Below are 6837 nucleotides of genomic sequence, written 5' to 3'. Positions count from 1 at the left end.
ACACACACACACACACACACAGTCGCCCTCACACACACACCTCGGAAGACATAACAGAGTGTGAATATCCCCGTCGCTCCTCTTATTTCTTCTCTTTTTCCTCCTCTCGCTGCTCTGCTGTGATCTAAAGATGAGGCTCTCTCCTGAAGATGAGGATGCAGGGAGAAGAAGAAGAAGAAGAAGAAGAAGAAGAAGACGGGAAAAAAAAGCCCCCAAAAAAACAACACAATTATTCCCTTCCTCTTCCCTTTGTCCTCTCCATTTCAGGTCTCACCTAGATCTGGATTGGTAATGTATCCCAATTCCACCAAGTCATATGTGCTCTCTCGTTTTTCGGCCTCTCTCTCGCTCTGTCTTTCTCTCTCTCTCTCTCTCGCTCTCTTTCTCTCTCTCTCTCTCCCTCTCTCTCTCTAAAATCTGCTCATTACAGGACTGTTCCACCCCAGCCAATACCCCTCCCCCACACACACACACACACACTCCTTCTCTCGGCTCTTAAAGAGATAGAGACGGAGGGACGGTGGGAATAGCAGCATGCATGGCGCTCGCTGCTCTTTCCCTTTGGGGATACAGCCTGCTTTTCCTAATTATCCAGCCTCATTTCTCTCTCTCTCTCTCTCTCTCTCTCTCTCTATTTCACTCCTCCTCCCAGACAGAAATCTGGGTAGTCAGCAATCTGTTTCTTGATAACCGGTGGTTTGTGTGCTTATTGATCCCGAGGCGTACGCTCCTCAGCTAATTGTTGTTAGTCTTTCCGCTGTTGTCTCACAGGCAAAGCGATGGACTGTAGCTGTCACTTGACTAATCTTTAGTGGAGTCCAGAGAGACCCACACAGTAGACGTTCGAGTAAAGTGGCCAAAAAACCCACATAGAACTTTCCATTTGTGTTTTTATCCCAGTCTGCCCATATGGTGCCACAATATGGGAGCTGCATTACAATCTGACAATCCAACACATCACCGTTATCTAGAGCAGTCCATGTGGTGTCCATGGTAAATAAATGATATTTTCTAATCAATGGACAGTTTAATCGATGGACAGAGAGAGAGAGAAAGAGAGAGAGAGAGAGAGAGAGAGGAATGATGGTATTGGAAATCTTTCTGACCATCTGCTGGATTTAATGGTGACCAGAAAATAGTCACAAAGTAGACGTGACAGCGGTCCGATGAGACACACGTAGGTCTGCTGTGTTTATATGAAGTTAAAGCCTTAGTTTAGGTTCGGGAGCGAGGACCAAGCCTCAGCTACACCTCTAATTACCTGTCCAACCCATCCAACCGTCCCACACACCCTCCCCCACTCCAACATCTTTACCTCTTCCCTCTCCATCCCTCCATCCTTTCATCCCCCTCTCCATCCTTCCCTTCCTCCATCTACTTATTCGTATGTCTCCTCCGTTTCTCTTCTCTTCCTCAGTAACCGTCAGGCTCGGCAGAGTCTTGGACAACTGCTACTATCTACTATTGTTTATTCTTTATTTGGATCCCCATTAGTTGTTACCACGGCAACAACTACTCTTCCTGAGGTCCATGCTAAAAACATATAAGTATACTCATGCTTTCACATATACATACATAAATACATAATAGAATTACAGAAATACTCCCCCTTCCCAATTAAAACAATATGAACATTACAAAAACCAAATACAATTACAAAAGATCCCCCCCATTAAAAACTATACATATATATATATATAAAAACAAAGTCATCAGTGTAGTACCTATTGTAACAATGACTATAATCAACTTTTATTCTCATTAAACCGTTAATTGTTAACTTGTGGTGTGGTCTTTGCTAGTGAAACAGTGTATAATAACAATCTAGTTAAAATAATAATGCTTAACAGTAGAGCTGTATAAGGTGACAGGAAACCACAAGTCAACAAATAAATAAACTGAACTTTACTATTACAGCATCTTTATTAGGAACAGTGTTTCGGCACTGGATATGTTTACAGAAATGAGAACCGTCTTCTACATGTTAGTTTGACCCACAAGAGCCAATCAGGTGACGCCTGGTCGACACCAATTGTTAAATCGAGCATAACAATATATACAAAACACATAACAGGCCTGCAAGTGATTTTCTGTTCTATCCGTCAACAATGCAACCATAAGAAAAATAAATATATAAATACATAATCCAAATTTGGATGATGCCTGAAAAATCCTTTCACTGAGAATTTTCCCCTAAACAGGAGGGAAAAGACAGAATTAGAGGCAGATCATACAAGCAGGCAAACACAATAGGAATAGTAAAAATACAAAATTATCAATAGAAATATGGCAAAAAATTTCATTACATCACATTAAAATTAAGGTAATCATTAAGACCTGCTGGAGACAAGTTTGTAAGGTAAAGATCCAAAAGGGTTCTTTTTTTTTTAACAGTCATTAAGAGTCTCCAAAGTGGCCACAACTCAAGCTTGTAAGCAATAATGGATTTAAGCATTCTTTATCTTTTTCAAATATTCTGTGTCTGACAGTAACATGAAACTGGGTCTTTTTTTATCAGTGCATTTTACAAAGATGTATCAAGCATTCCAAACAACAAATGTGCTGCATCATCAAAAATACTTAATCCTAATAAAATGAGGATTCATTTCAAGTGAATAACACAATTTATCAGTATCCATCCATAATACCCCTAACTGTAATACCCAGGGTGTCCACAGGTCCTTCAAAAGTCTGAAAAAGTCTTCTCATCTAAATTTCAGGCTCAATTTTATTACAGTAGTAAGAAATAAGTATTAATATGTCTTTGAGGACATATGAGGATGGATTTGAGGTCTTAATCTTACATTTTTGTCATCATGCAGTTTGTGCTGCATGTTCATTATTAGATTAATACAGAGCAGAATATGGATCCATCTGCTTTACCAAACACAGCTGGACTTCATGTCTCTTAATTCATGTTGCCCTTTTTCTTATACTCCAATTTCACAGTTCCCATTTGCTATGTTCAGTCAGAGATAGGCGTGTTCAGCTTTGTCTCTGCATTTTGATTTTTAAATTGGTCTTAAATTCAATTCCAGGTTGCATTAAAAAAAATCTTTAAAAGTCTTATTTGGCTTTCTGTATACACTGAACCAAAAAATTTTAAATGATTAACAGACTCACCAGATGTTTTACTTGTGGCAGCTCTATAATAGGTTCTTTAAGATTTTAATAGAGAAAAAGAGACATCATATATCACTCAATATAGAAACTATGGTTGAAGCCTGCTGATACCTTTGAATTCACTATGAAAACAACACTTAGCATGCTTGGAAATAACCCAGCAGAAGTGAATTAACACCTCTGTTTGACATCTCCTCTGTCAAGACGGAGGAGTATTTTTAGCACCTTGTGTCCCTTCAAATAGGCCTTTTTTTCTTCTTTTTTTTACTTTTTTTTTTGTGATTATCAAATTTCAAAAATCTATGTCAAAGCATTATCACATTCATGCCAGAAAGCAGGAGATTGCCACTAGCACCGCAGAACACATCAGTGCTGGATGTGAGTGTGATGTCAGTGAGAGATGTGGAACAAATGAATGAGCCGCACAGAGGAGAGGAGACTGTCTGGATTCAGTTTGTCACGATTGTTTGCTTTTTTCTGCCCGATAGCTTTTCTTTTACTTGAAGGAGTACGAAGACGAAATGAAGACAAATTTAACTTAAAGACTTCCCGTACAACACAGACTCACACACACTTGCTTGCATGCACACACACACACGAGTGCACACACAATACACACACACACACAAACACTCAAGTTCAGCTGTTTACACCGGAGCTGAATCCTAAAACTGGAAGCATTAAAGTACTTTAAGTTTTATATCAAGTGTTTTATCATTTGTATGTCACAGAATGAGATCATTTTCATAGGAGGTGAGGAAAAATCTTAAAGGGAAAATCCACCGTAAAACATGATTCGCAGAGTTGTTACAAAGAGCGGTTGAAAAGTTGAAAAGGGTGAAGAGGAAAAAGTTAGAAAGTTAGAAAATAGAAAACAAAGACTAATCTGTAAAGTCACCAAAAGACACTCAGTGGAAAATGAATGAGAGACGATGAGTGACAGACTGAGCATTAAAACTTATAACACCATAAAATGGCTCTAAAACTGTTGTTGAGCTGGAAACACTTTTCTAATGTTACAGTGTGCAGAGAGTCGTCATCTGTCTGTCTTCTGTCCACAGCTGACTGAGTTACAAAATCCAGCCTAAAACACTTTTCACTGTGTTTTCAACAAATCATTTTGCTGCAACATCTGGCACTGCTGCGCAAACAGATGGCAACTCAATGCATATATAATATCTCATATGTATATTTATGTATATGAGAATAAATCAAAAGGTTTTAAAGGCAAAGTTTCCCCTCAAAACACTTCAACACTCCCACAGATAACTGGCTGTGATGTTGCATCCAGATATTTCCAGCAGCTGCAATGGAGTTTGATATGAGAAAATGTTTCAGGATGTAAAACATCAGCGGTAAACGTCAGGTTTTGGTGTCAGTCCCTCAGAATCAAAGAGCGACGGCTTCTTTCTAGAGCCGCCATTTTGCACCAAGAGACGTTCAACAATCATACAGGGAGAAATCCATCGTAGAAGAGGAGAGAGACCAATTTCTCCACCCACAGGAGCAGGAGAGAGACCAGAATGCAATGCAGCAGAGAGACAGGTTGGAGTTTGAGTAAGAGGATGGACTCTTGCTCTGCTATCACCAGTGTTGGGGTTGTTACTGGAAAAAGTAATAAATTACACATTACTTGTTACTTTTTTTTAAAGTAATGAATTACTTTATTTATTACTCCCTGAGAAAAGTAATTAGTTACACTAGTTGTTCCCTTACTTTTGCGTTACACCCTAAAACCATTGTACCAGGCTTATTTGTGTTTATTGGGCCGATAAATATTGTCGAGCTAAACCACATTACCAGCAGAAGAATCTAAATAATGACAGACACTATATCTTTCTTTAAGGTTTTTAATAAAGACAGAGCCTACAGCATTAAATTCAGACTTTCAGAGTCGTATTTACCACTTTGTTGGCTCCTTCATGTGTCAAAATAAGTGATGCTGCTTGTTGTGAACCTCTTGGTTAAGGGGGGAAATGTGGTTTTGGTAAGATAGCATAGGAGGAAACTAAAAAGTACAAGGTTAAGATAAAGTTTTGGTTCCAGTTCCAAGTGTATTTTAAAGTTTAAGTAATAATCTGTGACATCGTACAAAGAAATGTCTGTTTTGCTTCCCTTTATCATTGATTGATATAACACAACAGTGATCCAACCTATATCCAGTTAAAGCTTTCCCATTGTCTGCCGGTGTCTGGTAGCTCTTTCCTGGAAAAATCCTCTGCCACACAGGAAGTGATGCGTTTTATGTTTCCGGTTTGTTTGGAATCAACAGAAGAAGAAGAATGAGCAGCGACAGCCACCATGGCTGAACAGACAAAGCAGCCAAAAAGCAGCAAAAAGACAAAACAGCAATACTGCACAGATCGAGCAGCCAGATGTAAATGCATGGCTACAGGGTGTTAAAGAACTTAAAGAACTAAAATGAAGAGGTGAATGGTGGACTGGGTCTGATTTTCTGATTTAAGCGGGAAGATCCTTCATGAAGAAAAAGACCTGCAGTGATATTTTCTAGAAATGACGAGGATTTGGTCAGTAAAGCATAGGCTCGTGCAACAGGATTTGGTAAGTCAGCTATGTAGGACAGGATAGTTCATGTTGCACCTTGTAGGCCAGAAAAAAAGACACACTGATGTTTTATGGGGAGCTAATAAAGAGGCACCAGAAGAGGAGCGATGTGTTGTGACCCAGTTCCACTGAGAATCTGTTTAGAGCAGGATGGACAACCGAGAGACACGAAGAGCTGAGGGTCTGCAACCAAACAGCTGAGCTCACTGGTTCACATCAACCAGACAGGAGCAACTCACCAGGGCTGGAAGGAGTAGAATATCCTACTAGTAGAAGTACTGTTACTCAGAGTAAAAGTTACTTTTTAGAAAAGAGAAAACTGCTGTGATCTTCCCCATGTGATTCTAACATAATGAGAGGTCAGAGTTCAAACTAGATTATTTTAATTGGAAAATTAGGAAATTACAAAATAAAGTACACAAAGTAAAACCAGATTATTCTTCTCACTGTGAATGGATCTGGATTGGCCAATTTACATCGGTCTGGTTTCTGTTTGCATATGGACTGCTAAATCTATCCTCTGTAATGGATGTGACTTAATATGTAGTGAAGTGCAATACTTAAGTAAAAATGCACTCAAGTGACTTTAGAAAATGCTCAAAAAAGTACACAAAAAAAGCCACTCAATTACAGTAAGTTAAGTAAATGTAATTAGTTCCTTCCACCCTTGGAAATCACATCTAAAAACATGATTGAAAACTGTAATACTGTAATGTACTAAAACAAGCCAACACTGCCTAAAACATTTAAATGTATTATTCATCTTACGGCCAAAGCCGACGATGATCTGACAACCAGGAGACAATACGTGTGAGTCGGCAGAAGGCCATTTTGAGCAAGCAGATGGCCGACATCTCAGATGTTTCTCCCTCACTCTCTCTTACCTTCCGTTCTGTCTGAAGGATTTCTTGCAATAGAAAGTATTCATCTTAACACTAAACAGATAAACTTAAAAACAAAACAACCATCTCAGAGTTTCAGATCTTTTGAGCACCTTATTGTGCTACTGATTTCCCCCGGGGATTACTGCAGCATCCAGCTGACGGATTTGACAGAAAAGTCTGAATTAACAAAGCAGTGCTGCAGAGATTTCAATCAGGTTGCTCGTTAAGAGAAAACACAAATACATGTTGCTGTGGGTCAACAGAG

Source organism: Centroberyx gerrardi, chromosome 1 (assembly GCF_048128805.1).
Source record: "Centroberyx gerrardi isolate f3 chromosome 1, fCenGer3.hap1.cur.20231027, whole genome shotgun sequence".
In the NCBI taxonomy this organism is placed as follows: Eukaryota; Metazoa; Chordata; class Actinopteri; order Beryciformes; family Berycidae; genus Centroberyx; species Centroberyx gerrardi.
This window is presented reverse-complemented; position numbering follows the sequence as displayed.